This window comes from Lepisma saccharinum, chromosome 17, assembly GCF_977018435.1.
Source record: "Lepisma saccharinum chromosome 17, izLepSacc3.1, whole genome shotgun sequence".
Taxonomy (NCBI): domain Eukaryota; kingdom Metazoa; phylum Arthropoda; class Insecta; order Zygentoma; family Lepismatidae; genus Lepisma; species Lepisma saccharinum.
In genome coordinates this window covers 62,285,258-62,304,679 of record NC_139245.1, presented here as the reverse complement: position 1 = coordinate 62,304,679, position 19,422 = coordinate 62,285,258, and positions in this window count along the sequence as shown.

Genomic DNA, 19,422 nt, shown 5'->3' with positions numbered 1-19,422 from the left:
AACTATGCGTAGTAGATCTTCCTTCTGTACTATACTACATCCTATTTACCCTAAAGTTAATGCATCAGAATAAAATACATCAACCTGCCTGTTCACATTTTCTGTACAGGTTATAGATAAAAATATTTTTTGAGAATCGTTCCACAAATTGTCATTCAAATGTTGCCTATATTCAGTAATTTGCCTCCTTCTGCTCAAATGGTTACATCTTACAGGTGGAGCAAAACCCGATTCAGTGTTTCAAACCTTAAATAAATTTTTGATATCAAATCGAGCATGCAGAATTGTAAAAATTCTACAAGATTCTTGATCCATTTTACTATTTCTTTTTGACAGCATGTTTTATTAGCAATTCTTACTCTCTAAGTTCATGAAATGTGCAGGATTGTAAGCCTTTCATTACAGCATTTTTATCTTGTTGAGGAACCTGCTTCGAAGTTTGCTACTCTCAGCTGGCACTGAAGTGAATTATTACTAACTTTACAAATTCTGGACTTTGAAAATTTCCGGGGCAGTCAACTAAGTGTACAGATGTATTTTCTGTTATGTCATTGCAGACATGAAATATGCCATGTGGTAAATTAACGACGTTCCACAAACTTGGCCACACAAATGTGATCAGTAGGGAATGGATTTATATGTAAATAGATATTTATGTATGAAGCTGAAATCAGTTTTATTTTGTATTATCTTTCTGCATCATGGCATGAACACTCTAAAAATTCAGATTTAATTTTCCATATTTATACGCATATTAGGTTCTGGCTCATATTTGACATATTTGAGTTATTTTTACATATTATTTCTGTATTTCAGAACATCTTTGAACATATACTTGATTATTCACGCAATAACTACATGTCCCTGTGTAACCAAAGAGTTGGGAGAATTCTTGTGAATAGCTGACAAAGTCCGAAACAACGTTAAACAAACAAAACTTTATGACCTCTATAACACCCTCCAATTAGTTTTCTGTCATTCGAACAATAACAAATTGAAATTCCAATTACAATTGTTTCAACAATAGAGAATGAGGGCTTAAGCATCAGCTCTTGAAAGTTACAAACATTATTTTGACAAAATTGGAAGAGAGTACCAAGTCGAGCAGCACTTTTCTAACTCCACCCTCGATATAATTGTGTGGCAGACAGCAGAATGAAAAGCAATGATTTTGTGGCACATGTACTGGATTCACTTCTGCTTTCTCTTCAAGACAGTCACAATAATAGTTACAATGTCGATAGAAGTGCAGTGAATTGTTTTAAAGCTCAAGAGTTACGTACATAATTTCTTATATTGTTAAAGATGTATATTATTTACAATTTCAAACCCATATTTATATTCATATTTTGGTGAAAATAACTAAATATGTATTTAAATATTTAGTACATTTTTTACTACATATAAATCCATTTCCTGGTATATTTCAGTGATATTTGAAGGAATTCCATCAACATGTGTCAGTATCTATTTGACAAGCTATTGTATCCCAGAGAACTTCTTTTAAACAAAATATCCTGATACGTGAAAACATAAAACCAAAAAAATACATGGAAATGTTAACAGTATTAAATCTAACACTTTTAACAAACTTAAAATTACTATCAGCAATGCAGACACTCTGATGCATGCGATTCACCACAATTTATACCACAGCAAGGTCACTCATGTGGGAAGAACAATCTAAATTACAACACATAGTAAGAAATCCATGATAGCCACGGTAGCTGTCGTTAGGGTATCTGACTACCATGCAAGAGACCAGAGTTTGATCACCGGCTGGGGAGAACGGGGATTTTTTCCACCTGTTCAAGTGGCTTCGGTGCCCACCCAGCATTGTATCAAGTGGGTACCTGGAGGAAACTCTTGGGGCTAAAGGCGGCCAGGGGCATGCTGCTGATCACACACCCTCACCTTCGGCCGTGATCAAGAAAACCCCACACTACCTATATGCCTTCATGGCCATGGTGCATAGCATAGGGGACCACTTTACCTTTACCTTTTTTTACGACATGCATAACACATCACACAGAGTTGCGAAAGATATAATGAAATGATAAATATTACCGCACAATAACATTCATTACTTTGTTGTAATGCATCTTAGTGAACAGAAACTACAAAATGTTCATATGTAAAACAAAAACTCAAAGCAAAATTTTAAACTTTCTTGCAAGGGATGTATGCGTGGTCACCAGCATCATGCTACTTTTTCCCAGGCTTCCATATTTTGTTTTCAAAGATGGGAGGCAGGAGGATCCATACTTCATTGTTTAATAGCTGTTTTCAGAAAACACAATGCCTCTTCACATATATAAGAAGCAATTTTGAATGCAACTAAACATTCAAGGTGAGCAAATTTTTCAGGGAGAATGATGAAAGTCGTGGGTAGAAAAAAATTACAAACAATTCAGGCGCTAGCCCCTTTTTCTGAGGAGATGCTATTTTTTCAAATGCAGTTGAAAAAAGCCGTGAATCCAATTATGATAAAGCTACACATTTTTAAATATGATCTTGAAACATTTAATTTATTAATTAATACAAGATTGGATTGAAAGTAATTAATTCATTTGCAGGAGTGGTCTTCCTAAAGAAGGTTCTACGAGTAACAGCATGAATAACTATGCAATGCATTCTAATGTATGGCCGACTCTACATTCTATCAACAGTAAAGGTAAAAAAAGGTAAAGTGCTCCCTGTGCTTTACACCACACTATGAAGGCGTATAGGGGGTCTGGAGTTAGGGCACCACACTTTCTTCATCACGGCCAAAGGTGTGGGTGATGTGATCAGCACCCTGCCTCTCGCCACCTTTACCCCACAGAATTTCCTCCACTTTACAATGCTTGGTGGGTGCTGGACACGCTTGAACAGGAGGGAAAATCCCGGTTTTCCCCTGCCGGGTAGTCAGATGGCCTAAGGACTGAGCTACTGTGGCAACAGTGCAAATAATTATAATAGCATGTGAATTATTCAGATTTAATTTTACACGTGATACAGAAAATATATAAGAATTTTAAAGAAAAATCATTTTACTTGTTATTCTTTTAAAAATTAACTAAGTCCATAAGCGAACTCTAAATATTCTAAAAATATACATATTTTTTTAGAACTGAATTTGAAAATTCAGACAACTGGTGAAAATTTTCAGGCACTATGAATAGGGTTACCAGATGTCCAGATTTTCCCGGACATGTCCTGCATTTTAGCCTTATTTCCGGCGTCTGAGAGGAATTTGAAAAATATCATAAATGTCCTACATTTTCAGCATCACATAATATTAATTAGGAAAATATATAACAAGAAAAAATAATGCAAGTTACAATTCAATTACTGCACTTCCAAACTCAATAGTGAAATTTATTTTGATTCAGTCATTCATCAGTTGTTGTATGTATATCTTTGTGTAGCTTTAAAAAGTTTGGGAAAACCAGGACGAAAATTCGCAGATTAAATAAAATAAAAACCACTAAATATAACTGTGTTAAATTATTATGCATCTATACAAAAAGTTGTTATTTGAACCTTTAAGAAGAACATAGATATTCAGTCATTGCCCATAAAGAAAATAAACGTTTGCCTTGCTCGAAAACAAGAATTTTTGGTATCACAATGACTGATTGGTTGATTTAGTTTATTTTACTTCACTTTTCTGCCTCTTTGGCTAATTGCGAAGATGAGGATGAATTGGTGGTAAGATAAGATGGATGAAGGGGCAGTCACAAACACATAAAGACAACCAACACAAAAGCTCCACATGATATTATACTGGCTACGTGGCTGTGAGTCCAGACACCAGAGCCTTGATAGTCTGCCAAATGCAGTCCAGGATGCATTAATGGATAAAGTAGGTTTAATTCTCCTGTTAAATACAGCTTCAGTTTTTATCTTAACTGGTCCTTTGGTAGGGATTTTTCATTAAATAAATATTTATTTTCGTTATTACTAATTTTCAACTTTACCTAAGATTAAATTAACGTTAAGAAAAATGAAGAAAAGGTCAAGAAATGTCCAGAAAAAGTCAAGGATTCTGGATTTATTTTGTTAGAAAATCTGTAATTGAAATCAAAACTACTCAAGATGAAACTCTGGAATCACTTCAAATTATGGTAATTGCTGAATATTTGTTTCCCATTACAGGTCATAATGCAAATGTTTAGAGAGTACTTTTGTTACCATCAGCACAACAGACTCATGAGAGAAATGAATTTTTTCATAAAGTCTGCAAAATGTATGGTACTGGTCCCTATAATTTCAAAGAGTTTCACTGCCCACTCTAACATAAATATATTTGACTAAACCTGAAATTTTGAGGAAAATTGGCTCCTCGGAGAAGTGGCACTTAAATCATGTAGTAAGAGGTGCATTGTTTAGTATGATTGCAAGTTTTGAAATTTACATTTAAAAATTTATTAAGAATTCATTCTTTTAAACTGAAAAGTATCATTTTTAAATTACTTTCTAACGTGATCTATAGAAATACGTATTACACTGGGGAACAAAAAAAAGATTTTATTTTGCGGCATAAAGTTTAATAACAGTTTCAGCACACAAAACAGCTGTGATTGCCAATTGTATGATTGGTTCAGTTGAATTGACTCCAGTTATAAAAATAAACACACCATGGAAAATGTAGGAGGTAAAATTACTCTACGCTTTTCTCGGTAATATCAAAATTTATAATGGGCTGAAATTCCCATAAAAAACTTATTTATTTATTTGTAAATTGTTGCTAGGCAACTTATGAAGCATTGCTAGGCAATATATCGGACACTCAACAAACCTTAAGGAAGAATACCAAAACATAAAAATGGTTTTAGAAAAAAATTGAATATGCTGAACATAAGTGGCTCGTGTGTGTGGATTTGAAGAGGGTGAATTTTTTACTAGGACAGCAAAGTGGGTACACAAAACATCCCTATTTCCTATGTTTGTGGGATAGTCGTGCTAGAGAAAAGCATTGGACGATAAAAGTTTGGCCCCCAAGGGAAACTATTACAGTGGGAAAAGCTAATATCATTCATGAACCGCTGATAGATAGGGACAAGATCATCCTTCCGCCACTGCATATTAAACTTGGGTTGATAAAACAGTTTGTCAAGGCCTTAGATACAAGTGGTGATTGTTTCAAATATATATGCCACACTTTTCCAGGACTAAGTATTGAAAAATTGAAGGCAGGAATCTTTGACGGACGACCACAGATTCGTACACTTATAAATGATGCCAATTTTACAACTTACATGTCTTACATCGAATCTGAGTCCTGGCTGAGCATTGTGTCCGTCGTCAAAAACTTTTTGGGGAATCACAGCGCAGAAAAGTACCCCGATATAGTTGGAAATATGTTGAAAAATTTTGAGAAATTGGGAGCTAATATGAGTGTGAAGATGCATTTTCTACATAGCCACATTGACAGATTCCCTGAGAACGTTGGTGATTTTAGTGAAGAACGGGGAGAAAGGTTCCATCAGGATATAAGGATAATGGACGAAAGGTACCAGGGACAGTGGGATCGCCACATGATGGCCGACTACTGTTGGAGCTTACAAAGGGATTGTCCTAAAAGGCAATACAGCAGGAAATCGTATAGAAAACGTTTCACATAGTTTGTTACTTCATTGCGTACATATTTTCTTAATTATTTGGATCATAGGCCTATATACATTTATTTTTATAATAATGATTGTAATCACAAAAAGAAATATTAAATTGTTGTTGGAAGTTCATTTATATGTATATCTTATGTTTCCGCCATTTTGGTTTAGTTGTATTTATTTCATAAATTAGAGCCAATTCAGGAAATATATTATTATATCATTATTCAGCAGCATGAAATTGCCCTAAATTAGCTCTCAAACACTGTGCCGCAATTTCACTGTTCCCCAGTGTTATTTATTGAGAATGTTTTGTGTCCTACATTTTGGGACAATATGTCCTACATTTCCCTTATAGTGATCTGGTAACCCTAACAAGTATTGTGGTATTCATTTGAAAATACTTCATGCACTCTATGAGAAACTCAATATGCTGACCAAGGCAGAAACTTATTTTATTTTAAAACATAAACTAAATGTAACATTTCAACCTTCTAGCAAGGTCTTCTTCAGACTCTGTAGCAAGTACAAATGAAACAAGGAACAAAACAGGAAGATATATATTTATATATGTACACAAAAATCACTCCCCTCCAGACACAAGAAGTGTCTCAAGTCTCAAGAAGACCTTGCTAGAAGGTTGAAACGTTACGTTTAGTTTATGTTTTAAAATAAAATAAATTTCTGCCTTGGTCAGCATATGGAGTTTTTCATATCATGGAAACTAGGCTTAACCCTCGAGTACTCGCGTGGCATCCCGTAACACGGATACTCGCGCGGGTGACAGTTGTCACCCATAAGGTATTTTATTTATTTCGAAAAGATTAATTATTGTATGGTGGATTTTTTTGTTTTGTTATGTTTACAATCTATTCTAGTTACATTTAAAGTTTTTTTTGAATTATTTTTGTATCAAACAGGTGTCGTAAAGAAAAAAATTACCGAATGGTTCTTTAACAAAATTTTGCATGGAAAAAATATCTTAAACTTTAGGCTACCATAACTTTTTTTTAATGCAGGGTAACATTGTAAAACTCCTTGCTCATCTGAAAGCCTGCTTTATTGAGAATCCATAAACATATATATTAACATATTTTGGCCTTTATTACAAGGCAAAAGAAATCGCTAAAGCGTACCCTGCATTTTACATATAGAAAGATTATAGTCACAACAATGTCTGTTACTCGTAATAATTTTTTATGCATATTGTAGGTTGAAAATTTCAATGACAAAGAATTGATGAATGATCACTACAGATATGACGTCCACATTTTTCACAATGTTTTCTGGTTGTTTTGTCTCTAGCCCACCCACACAGATAGCAGTGACCTATACTGTTATCTTGTTGTCTGCACTCAGGCTGAGGAGTTTCTTCGATTACAAGAAGGGCCTTTCCTCTGCTCTTCAGGTGTACAGGGATGAAAGGAAGCTGGATTAGACTGTCAATCAGAGGTTTTATGAGTTCCAACGCCAAACTTTTCAGGAATTCTCGTCTTGCAGGTGGTATAGCTGCAGCATTGTTGAACTTGCCCCACAAGTTCTAGGACTTCTCTGATAGGCGCAAGCCGATCAATTTCTCTTCGCTGCTGACGAACTCCGATGTCGTCAAAATGAAGACATCGCATGAGGAAATGAAATATATTATCACTAATGGCAAGATAACAGACTTCCACACCAGTCCCTGCAGAGTTGTCCCACATTGCTTAGTACTTTTTCTTTTACTGCCAAAACAGCCGGTTAGTAGCAAAATGCCTATGAAAGCACGAATTTCAACAACATTCGTGTGCTTCGCATCCCTGTCTCAGCTAAAATGCTCCCTTAAATGGTCAATATAAATGTTGGTTGATGTAACTATAGTTCCAATAACGTTAAAAAGTACAAAGCAATCAAGTGCAATGCGTGCTTCCCTACCCATGTTCAGTTGGTCCTGGGATCGCAAAATAATGTTGTCAGCTCTGGTTCGTACATTTCTGAGCTGAGGGGATAGTTTTTCTACTTCATTACATTTTTAAACTGGTCTCCTACCATATATAAATTTGCAAATGGGATGTCCTCTTCATCACTGGATTCCTCTTCCGCATTTGGCGCCAGGTCATTTTCGGAATTTTTCACTTGGTCCTTTTGTGGCTCATCTGCTTCTTCGGTGTCAAAGAGATCGTCCTGGACATCTAAATGATCATGTCCACCATCGTCACTATCATTCTCCACAACATCGTCCTCATCGTAACTCTCGCCAAGCAATACGTCCAAAATAAGAGAGTTATTACAGAGTCGTGGACGCTTTGGTGCATTCATAACGCCGTTAATCGCGCGGGGGACAAGTGTCACCCAACTGACTTTCAAGCGCAATAACACGGGCCACTCCTTACTACAACATACAAACGCACACTAGTCAGGTAGCTGGAAATGTAGCCGAAAGGTACTGAAGCCCCTACCACTCCCCTCCACCCCACTGCTTGGCGGTAACGAAAACAAAGGAGCTGGGTGACAATGGTCACCCACGCGAGTACTGGAGGGTTATTGGTGTTACTAATGCACTCACCTTTCTGTCTCTGCAGCTGGACATTCATCTTCAATTGTGATTTCACTCTTCACATCTACAGACTCTACTTTAATATTGTCACTCTGATTACTGTTGAATGCAACAGTACCAAACTGTTTATCCTCTGGCAAGAATTCACTCACCCGTGAACCAGAGTGAAAATATATGTGAAAGTAGCTATCAGCAACATCCTCTGGCTCTTCCACTTTCATTTGTTCCTCCTTTGGTTCAGATTCATTAACTGATGATAATGATGGCTGCCAAGTGTTTTCATTTGACTAGTCATGAAGGGGGATATCTTGGGACTCACTCTTTACTGAATACGTCATGAGGTCAGGTTCTACCTTCAGTAGTGTGGGGAAAGGGACATACTCCATCTGTGATGATGAGGGTGAGGCACTTGAAATCTGAAAATATATTTTACACAGACACTTCAAATTGAAGACAAAATACAACACACATAAACACATGCTTTTGAAAGAGAAGGTGTCAACTGGCAATCAAACAGATGTGTATTTTACATCATCTTTTTAGTACGTGTATTTTCCTATACCTTTTGACCTAAATCCTCAACAAACACTTTCTCGACGAGGCACCATGTCAGGTGTCTGAAAATATCGTTTCAACCTGAAGAAGGAGGTAGTATAACATTCGAAACGTAGTTCGACAAATCTCATGCTCACACACGTACATTACTGATTTTTAATCTTTTAACCTTTAGTTGATAATCGAACAGAGGATTTTAGAATTATGCAACAGATTCATGGATTCCTAAGTCTGTATCATCTACTTCAATATTAATTTTACCTTCTGATTTCACAGAACAATGGAAAATAAAACCATCTGAAATTCAACTATGATCTGGGACACCATTATTAAGCTTCCAATCAAAACTTAAAGAATGTAAAAATTACTAGAAGAAAGTGATGTTTCCAATCTGCTAGATTTAGGTTCAAATTCAGTATTACCTTCTGAATGTGTGGCCCTGTAAATCGCTATTCTAAAAAAATACACAACAATTTGGGTTTGTACGTGGGTGTTTCAATAAGGATTAGCCTCAACCTGTTTCACATATTTCAAAGACATGGTACTTTTTGTGAAGTGTGATGCATATCTGTGCACTACATAAGAAAATTCAAGTCCTGAGCTTCAACTAGATTTTCTGTTAGCTGAATGTACATGGAAGCAGTATGATGGAGAAATATAAAGTCAGAGTTGTTCTTGAAGGAGAATTCTCTAAAATAAATTCGGAAGGAGATGGTTGTAAAAGCATAAAGGCCCATCCTATGGCATTGCAAAGTTCAGGCATGATACTTTAAATGTCAGATCCTCATTGAGTCTGAGCACATTCCAGGTCTTTCTTTCAGTCATTGAATGTTTGATTGAATAGGCATTTATAGTAAATTTTTATGCCCCATAAGGCTAATCAGGACTGGACCTACAGTTTAAAGTGAGATCTGGAACACTAAGTGTCCCAACCAGGTATCAAACCCAGATCCCCTTGATTACAAGATGACGATGGTACCGCTACTCCACTGGGGAGGCCCTTTTTCTTTCCTTCTTTCAGTCATTGATGACAGACAATAGGAAGATGGAGTCTTTATAATGGAAAAACACAGAATACCTGTGCATCAATTGTACAAGAGGGGGTGAAATTTACTTTCTGCTCAACGGAATGAATCATTTTTTACTATTTTCATTTAGAGAAATAAAGTGCCAGATAAATTCCCAGATTAGTGACACTTCTCCAGAAAGCTGTTAGATAAATCACAAGATGTGCTAACCGTGTTCAAAGATTGATGTCCTGTACGGAAAAACCACCCAAGTCCAAAATTTTAAATTTTACAGGAGACAAAAAATGTTATAATAAACTTGTTATTGAGTATCACTTTTTCATTTCAAGTAATACAATGTATTTCAACATTTTGCATGAATATAAATTGTGACTTATGTTAATACAGTTTTTACTTAAATATTATTCTAAGAGTAACATTACATGCCCTTTTTCCATGGAAACATTAATATATTTTGGTTAAATGATATATTTGCTTCCTATTGGTCAGATCAAGAACACAAAAGAATACCACGTGATAGCACAAAACATCCTCCCTTCAACGTGACTTTATGGTCCGTTCCATGTCATATAGGTTCGGTGTAAAACATCACAAAGTAAACCATGTTTTGGCACCCTGTAAAGATGCTCCTAAGTCAACTCGAGTCATACCACCCAGGCCACCTTCGGAATGGATACCCTTTCTTTCGCCAACATTTTAGACTATTTTCCCTCTACCTGTTCCAGAAATACGCCCCCAGAAGAGTCATTTTTTGCGTGACCTTGGTACCTTAACAAGAGTTCCATTCGCGAAACATTTCACCTTGGTTTAAATAATTCTGACCAAAGTTTCCCTTGGTTACATTGTTGTGAGGTTATAAACATGTTCATATCAGTAACAAAAGCCTACTGCATCAACACCTAGAACCTCTGTGGAATATGGGCCCATGTTAATGGACACAGGACCATTTCCGACTGAGTGGAATTTTTTTAAGATGTTTTTCAAACACAAAATTAGATTTTTGCACTTAACTTTGTTTGTGCCCCAGCAAGAGTAAATAAAGCCTAAAAGGTCACTTTAGGAAAAAAGTGGACTTGGACCCATTTTTTGTAGAGATCCTTAATTGTTGATAGAATTTTTCATTCAGCTATGCATATACAAAGTAAGCTGGCTATTGGATTTTGAAACTGAAAGTAAAAAGTAGCCAAAGTATGGTGACATTATGACTCTTTACCCAGGAAGGAAAGTGTCCAAACAAGGCTTAATGGTGTTACTATCTTTAAGGTATGAAATACACAGTGAATTGTAATGATCATTAGACACTGGAAATTCCTTCCTTTCTTTCAACATGGTTCATGGAATACCAACAAACAAAAATACAGTGTACTCTCTCTCATTCAAACTTGAATAATTCGAATTATTGGATATTTCAAACAAAAGCAAATTTCCCTTGAAACCCCTATCTAAAACAATGTTAAAAATGACTACTTAATTCGAATTTTGAAAGTTAAATTAGGATAGATCGAAGTCAGGTTTCCAATAATTTAACATAATTTTTTTTTCAAGAAAGACCAAAGTGGTTGCTACATAAGAAATTCCAACAGATGACTCGTCCCCCTTTTCTTCTGGAAAAGGTTGTTTTTATGGTTAACAGATGTGCCAACGACAGATAAGAGAGGACAGCGGGAATCCCCAGAGCTTTTGTGTGGAGGAATGTGACCTTCACCCTCTAGAAACAAGTTGAGAGGGGAGCGGATAGCCTAACAGAAGGGGTCATTTGTCTGTGTGTTTTATTGGAGTTGTAACGTCGAAACATGGTGTGTAGAGTAGCTGAACGTTAGATAAGAAAGTTGAAGTGCTTAGAGAGGTAGAAAGAGGAATGAAAAAGAATGAAAAACACTCATGTGATGCGAATATTCCAATAAGTGTACTGTTCCTGGATGGAGATATGGATAAAACATAGCAGTTGTAAGGTAAGGTGTACTGTTTGCATATTAATGCAGCTTTATGTTTAAGACAGTGTGTTATTTCATTGGTGTGTTTTTCTTTATTATATTCTGGTCAATTCGAATTTTAAATAATTCGAATTTTTTTCTTAGCTCCTTGGTGTTTGAATTAAAAAAGAGTCCACTTTACATGGTTTTGACTTCCCTTCCCATTTTCAAGCCCAATTCTCTTCTGCGGAAACGTTTTTTTTGGTCCCTTAATTGACTAGTTTTTCAGCTTATATTCCCCTTTTTTCCCTTTTAACTCTTAGATGCATATGTGGGGTCAATTTGACCCCAGACGTGTAATTTCTGTTTATATCTTTTTTGTTCTGTTTTAAATTTTGTCCATACTTATTGTAATCTTTACATGTGTGGGGTCAATCTGACCCAGTTATATTTTTTATTCTCCTGGTTATTTTACAATTATGGACTTAGCTACAGTGATGGTATATATATTGTGAATAATTTTATCTTTCTTTCAGCCTGTGACTTCGTAAGTTGCCAATGTCAAGTGCTGAGAAGACCGTTATAATGGCAGGAAAACAGATTGTAAATGACAAGGAAATAATTGAAGCTCTAGAAGAGGAGGATGATGGTATTTTAGATGAAAGTGAATTATCGGATGAAACAGAAGAACAAAATTTTGATCTACATGTTGACTCATCATCTGAGAGAGAATCAAGTAGTGACAGTAGTGCTTCGAATGATTACAATGAAGTTTCTAATAATGGAGCAGATGTAAATGTGAGTGGTACAAGTTATACTTTGAAGGCAAAAAATGGAACTGAATGCAGCAGGATTCAGCCACCGCCTAGCCGTACACGTTGTCAAAATTTAGTAAGGAGTTTTTTAGGTCCTAAACATGGTATTACAACAATGTCACCTAAGTGTGCGTTTCATTTGTTCATTTTGACGAATATACATGATGAAATAGTGCAGTGTACAAATCTTGAAAGTAGAAGAGAGATGGCCGAAAGAAGAAAAATGTGGAAGGTAATTACCAAAGAAGAACTACTTGATTTCGTAGGTTTGTTGCATTTAGCAGGAAAACAGCGTAGTTGGGATGTCCCTGCACGTGAATCTTTCTTGGGGAAATATTCTGATTTACAATATCGTGCTACTATGTCTGCAAATAGATTTGAGGATATCAAGAGAATGATGCGTTTCGATGATAAGAGAACTCGTCAGGTAAGGCTGGAAAGTGATAATCTTGCAGCTTTCCGTCACATATGAACACTTTTCATTCGAAATTGCTAAAATTCCTATGTCCTAGGACCAAATGTTACCATAGATGAACAACTTGTTGGGTTTCACGGCAGATGCAAATTTATTCAATATATGCCCAGTAAACCAGAAAAATACAAAATCAAGATTTTTTGGTTGTGTGATGCTGAAACCAGCTATTCAAAGGATGGTGAGATTTATCTTGGACGGCAACCAGGTGAACCCTGCAGAAAGATCTTGCAACGAATGTTGTGAAGACGTTGCGTAAAACAATTGTTTCTGGTTTCAATATTACGAGTGATCAATACTTCATGAATTACAACCTTGCTAAATTTATTTTGACAAAAAGCTATTCCTACTATTGTAGGAACAATCATTAAGAGGTAGAACCGAGATTCCACCAGAAATGCGCAGTGTAGTGAATAGAGAAATCTATTCCAGTGAATTTTGTTCTGAGGGTAACGTAACCCTCGTAAGTTACGTGACGAAGAAGAAAAATAATGTACTTCTGGTTAGCACTATGCATAATGACAAAAGTATTGATCTCCCGCATGAAAAGAAAAAACCTAACATCATTACTCTACCAAATGCGGTGTCGAAAGAATGGATCAAAAGGTGAACACATACAGCTCTAAATGTCAAAGCAAGAGACAAAAAGCAAAAAACATGGTGTTATTTTACAACATGTTGAACTTTGGAGTAATAAATGCATATATTTTGTACCTAAAGCAACACCCAAACTACCATATTCAAGAAACTCACAAGAGGCGAATATTCATTGGTGAATTGTGTCAAGACCTATTGTCTCCTCATATGCAAAGGAGGGTTGAAACACTAACTACCAAGAAGCCAATTGTTGAAGCTTTGGAAATATGTGGTGTATGTCGTGAGAAACAATTAAAACCCCAAAATGGCGAATGTGCCTCGAAAAAGAAGAAGGTATAGCTTGTGAAGAAATGAGGACAGAAAAACTTCCTTTTTCTATAAAAAGTGTTCAGTACCAGTGTGAAACATTCACAGTGATATCTATTGTGAAAATTACCAATTGTAAATTTTACATTTACATCTTTCGATTCTTGTTGTTAGTAGGCATTAGGGCATAATGTTCTGGTACAAATAGTAGAGTGTGCCATTTAGGTAAAAAGATGTAAAATAAAGAAATGTTGTTTGAAATTAAGAATGCTTAAAATAATAGGTCTAACAATGATCGCTTATAAAAGAAAATCAAGGATCAGCAAAATTCCACTGATTATTAATTGGGGTCAAAATGACCCCCCATATGTATATCCAGATAAAAAATATCTCGTGCATCTAAGTGTTAAAAAGCAACTTCCTTGGTCCCTTTATTGACAAGATATCAAATATTTTGTACAACTGTATTATCGCTAAACAAAGCATTCAACAATTGTCTATTTGGAGGAAAGAAAGAACAAGCACCTTTTTCCTTACCTTTCTGCGAGTATGTTGCAGCGATTGTTGCAACAATAAGATCTGGGCTTAAGCAGTAACAAGAACATCATAAGCGGCATGGCTGTTGAGTTGAAAGAGCACTTATATGCTTGATTTTTATTTTTATTGTGAAGTTTCTTAGAATAGTTTTAACTTTACTGTGTGACAGTGACAATAGCAATAGCATTGAGTGTCAGTGAAACGGCGAAGTAGGGTACAAGTGGCAGCAAGCTATGGAATGTGGTGAGCTGTTGCAAGGAATTTTTCATCGAAACAGATGGTAAGATAATTTGTATAAAAAAAGGAAATGAAAAAGGACTATAGTATATTTTTGCACTCCACTAAAAATATTATTTTAAATTCAAGCACAATATGTACAGTGTCTCTCAAAAGTTTTAGGACAATGACATTTTAAACTAGGCAACCCAATTTACACAAGGCGTTGGTGGGTTGCGTGTAGAGTTAGGCTCAATTTCAGGGTTGCCACATGCACAATAGATATTTATAAAATACGCAAAAGAAATAAAAACAAGTATTATTGCATACAATTATTAAAAATATCACTATTATATCGCAAGTGATAAAATTCTTTCTCAAAGGGAAGAAACAGGTTTTCTAGTATTTCATCGCTGATGAGTCTACAGAATGGAAAAGATGTGAGAGAAAACGAGAAGTGACAAAGGACAGGAGAAAGAGAAATCGAAAGGAGAAGAGGAAAAGTAGAGGAGAGAAGAAAGAGAGGATAGACAAGGAGAGGAGATCTAGTGAGGAGATTGGAAAATATTCTAGGAGAGATGAGTAAAATGGAGCAAAGAAGAGAAAAGAGAAGGAAAACGAGATGAGAGAAGAGGAGACGAGAAGAGGGGAATGGAGAGTAGAGTGAAGGAGAGAAAAAGAGAAGAACGAAATGAAGAGGAGAAGAGTGCAGTGGAGTGGAAATCTAAGACAGTAGAGGAGATACAAGGAGTGAAGATGACTGGGATGGAGATAAGATGCGAGAAAAGTAGGGAAGGCGATATGAGATAAAAGCAGACCGGAAGGAGGGGAGAGGAGAAGGAGAACAGAAGAACAGAAATGATTGAAGATAAGAGGTAGTTGCAGAAAATATCATCTCAGCGTCAAGAATTGATGCATTGGTCAAATTATCGACTTGAAACATTCAATAACATTTTGAAATGTATTGGAGAATGTATTAGATCGGTTCTAAATGCCTTTTGGCTTAGTTCAGAGCAAGGTAAAATCTTCCATGTAAGATCTTTGATTTTACCTGCGATTATACCACTAAAAACATGAATGTAATTTTAATATTTATAAGAATTATCCATTTTTTGTCCACTTCTCGCTTCGTTGAAATGGAGATTTTGTAATTTAATATTTCCCCTCCCCCCATCGTTAATTCCAAACTGAATCATTCCGTTTCACACTGCGTGGACAATGAACACAATGGGATAGGTCTAAAACTTACGAAAATTTTCTGCCACCTACGACCATCAGATTGACAGTTCTGAACGGTAAACACTACCCTACAAGCTTTCGCTTCTGAAAGTAAGTAGAAGGAGCTGACCAATGTGAAATGTAGATGTAACTCTCCTTCTACATGTAATGTGCAAACAATACTTGTTTGTAACAAAGAAAACGAAGGCAGTACGACTCGGCAAAAACATTTAATGGAGAATTGCACATGATGAGAACTTTTCATTCGATATTTGTGGAGGTATCCTTACATTGAACTCGAGTGGGAAAAGGGGTAAAATTAGTATGTCCTGAATTTCAACAAATATAAATAGTTATTTCATTAATATTTGTCAATGTCTTTGAAGGAGTACACAATTATCATTAGAGTATCATAATTCATGATCTTATACATGAAAATATCCCTTTGAACGTGTGTCAATTCATTTATTTGTTTATTTTTTTTATAAATTCCATATGCAGAACAATGTAGCCACTATACACTATTACAAATAATGTTACCATGCTCTTGTTTATAATAAAAGGAGAATTTAAAAAAGAACACTTTCTAAGGAGAATCGAACCTCGGACTGCTAACAACCCAATCGAGAACGCTAACCACTACACCACACCATTACCTTCAACTGAAACAACAATTTTTAAGTATTCTGTCCCTCCAATATTGTAAATGTCGTTGGGTATACATGTAGTTGAACTTTTATTTTAATTTTGAATTGCTTTCTTGTAGTATAGCAGATATCTTCGAGAAATAATTTTCGAAGTGATCGAAAAGTGATGAAGAAAAACGAGAATATTGGTAGTTGTTTCTTTTAACTTATTTTTGTGATTAGACATTATTAATATTTATTTAGTAATATTTATTTATTTATTGAACTCAACAGGTACATACCTAATTACAGAGCCTATATGAAGGATACATAGTCATTACAATTACATATATTTCTGTAATATAGAGATAGAAATTATATATATATATATATATATATATATATATATATATATACACACACACACACACACACACACACACACACACACACACACACACAAAATTTATCACACAATTTCAATACGAACTTATGTGTTTAAGCTTAGGCCATTGTGTTAATAGTGGCTTTACTGAAGTCCCTTAGGTTCATAGAAAAGATGTCAATGGTGTTATTCTTGATTAACAAGTTATTGTAACTGGTGCACATTCTCCACAATGGAGATTTCTTTTTAATTTCGGATCTAGCCTTCTTTATAAGAAGAACTTCATTCTTTAGTCTAGTTTTCGACGACGGGATTCGAAAATTTATCTGGCAGAGTAGATGTTCAGCATCTATTTCGTGATTTAACAATTTCCACAAGAATACTATTTCATGTAACCTCCTTCTGTGACACAGCTTTGTAAACCGACATTCATATATTAGGTTGTCGTAGTGTTCAAATGTGGGGTAAACTTTCTGAAATTTGTATTTTAAAAATCTAAGAAATCTCGATTGGACTCTTTCAATTGCTACACTGTACTTTTCTGTGTCTGTATTCCATATAACAGATGCATATTTGAGTTTGGGTCTTACATAGGAATAATACAAAACTTTTAGTGTCTCTATACTCTTGAAATCCCTCCCCATTCTAAGAATGAACCCAACGTTCTTGCACGCTTCACTAATTATTTGGTCTACGTGTTTATTAAAAGTAAGATTAGAATTAGAAATAACCCCTAAATCCTTGACTGTAAAATTTCTTGCTAGAGTACTGTAGTATATTTGATACTGAAATTCAACTGGGTTTTTCTTTCGACTATATATTACATAATGGCATTTACTGATATTTAGTGTTAAATCATTGATTTTTGTCCACGTTTCTAACTTTGTAGCATCATTTTGAAGTTGCACACTGTCATCTTGTTTGCTAATTTTCCTGTAAAATTTCAGGTCATCTGCAAACAGCAATTTGTGTGAGTTTTCAAATGAATCCGGCACATCGTTAATAAGTAATGTGAAAAGAAGTGGCCCAAGGTTAGACCCCTGAGGTACTCCTGAGGTGACTCTTATCTCGTCGGATGTGTGGACTTTATACGTTACGTACTGCTTATGGTTCTGCAAATAAGAAGCGAACAGTTGACGCAGTGGTTTAGAAATATTGAAGCATGCTAATTTACTTAATAGAATATCGTGGTTAACCAAGTCGAACGCCCTGCAAAAGTTGGTATATATTACGTCAACCTGACCTCATTCGTCCAATGTTGAACTAATAAAATTGGTAATATCGGAGAGATTGGTCAACACCGATCTACGTGGTACAAAGCCATGCTGAAACGATGATATTACAGGTTTTACATTGGTAAATATGTAACAGTGCACGATTTTTTCAAATATTTTTGCTGGGGCTGATAATATACTTATTGGTCGGTAGTTTTGTACGTCATTAGTGTTATTGCTTTTGGGAAGCGGACAAATTGCCGTGGCTTTCCATTTTTCAGGAAATTTGTGTTTTGCAAGAATTAAATTGAAAATGAGATATAACGGGTATTTCAATATATCACTGCAACCTTTGACTACATAGGGCGGTATCTTGTCTGGTCCGGCTGATTTCTTAGGTTTTAAGTTTTTAATTGCTTTTTCTACATCTTCAATTCCTATCTCAGTAATATTAAGATTATCCGAAGTTTCATATTGTTTGTGGTTAGGCAATACTTTCATGTCATATGTAGGGGGATCTTTTTTATACACCGACTGAAAATGCTGTGCAAAAGCTTCTACTACTGATAGTCGGTCTGACAACACTTTATCTTGGAACAGTACAGGATCTTTGTTACTTTTCCTGCGTTTATTTGTAACAAACGAGCAAAACTGGGTGCTATCTTTTGCAATATTTATTTCCGAATTGGCAACATAACTGTTGTATGCATCAATAATTTCCTTCCTAACTATTTTTCGAAATTCGCTAAATTTATTGTAGTCGTATCGAAAGTCTCCCGCCTGTTTTTTCCACTTCTTGTGGTGATAATGTTTCCTACTTATATTTTTAACAATGCTGCTCGTAAACCAACACGGGTACTGTCTTTTGCGGCTTTTCTTTAAGGGGACACATTCATCGAATAATTTATATATAATTTCATAAAACACGTCTGTAACTTGATCAACGTCATTCTTTGTTTTCAATACATCTCAGTTCGTGTTAAGCAGCTTGTGATAGATGGATGGAAAGTCGGTTTTACTAAAGTTGTACTGTAGATTATGACAAGTTTTGTCGCGGGTTTCTTTGACATAATTAATATCTACTAGCAGCGAGGGATGGTGTGTGTCTTCAGGAACTAGTGGCTGTGTGTTTCGTGTTACTGTTATTCCCTGCCCATTTATAAAAAAACAAATCGAGTGTTTTCCCATTGCTATTTTTAATTTCGTTCAAGCTTTTTTGTTGATATACATTAATAAAGTTGTTTAAATCGAAATACGTTGTTGCTGATGAACTAGTTAGATTGTAATTGCTACCAATTATATCTGTCAGATTAAAGTCCCCACCTATCAGGAGTTTAGCGTCACCAGGTTGACAGTGCTTTTCTATGAACCTAAAGAATAAAGTGTATGTGTCTTTGTTACTACCAGGTG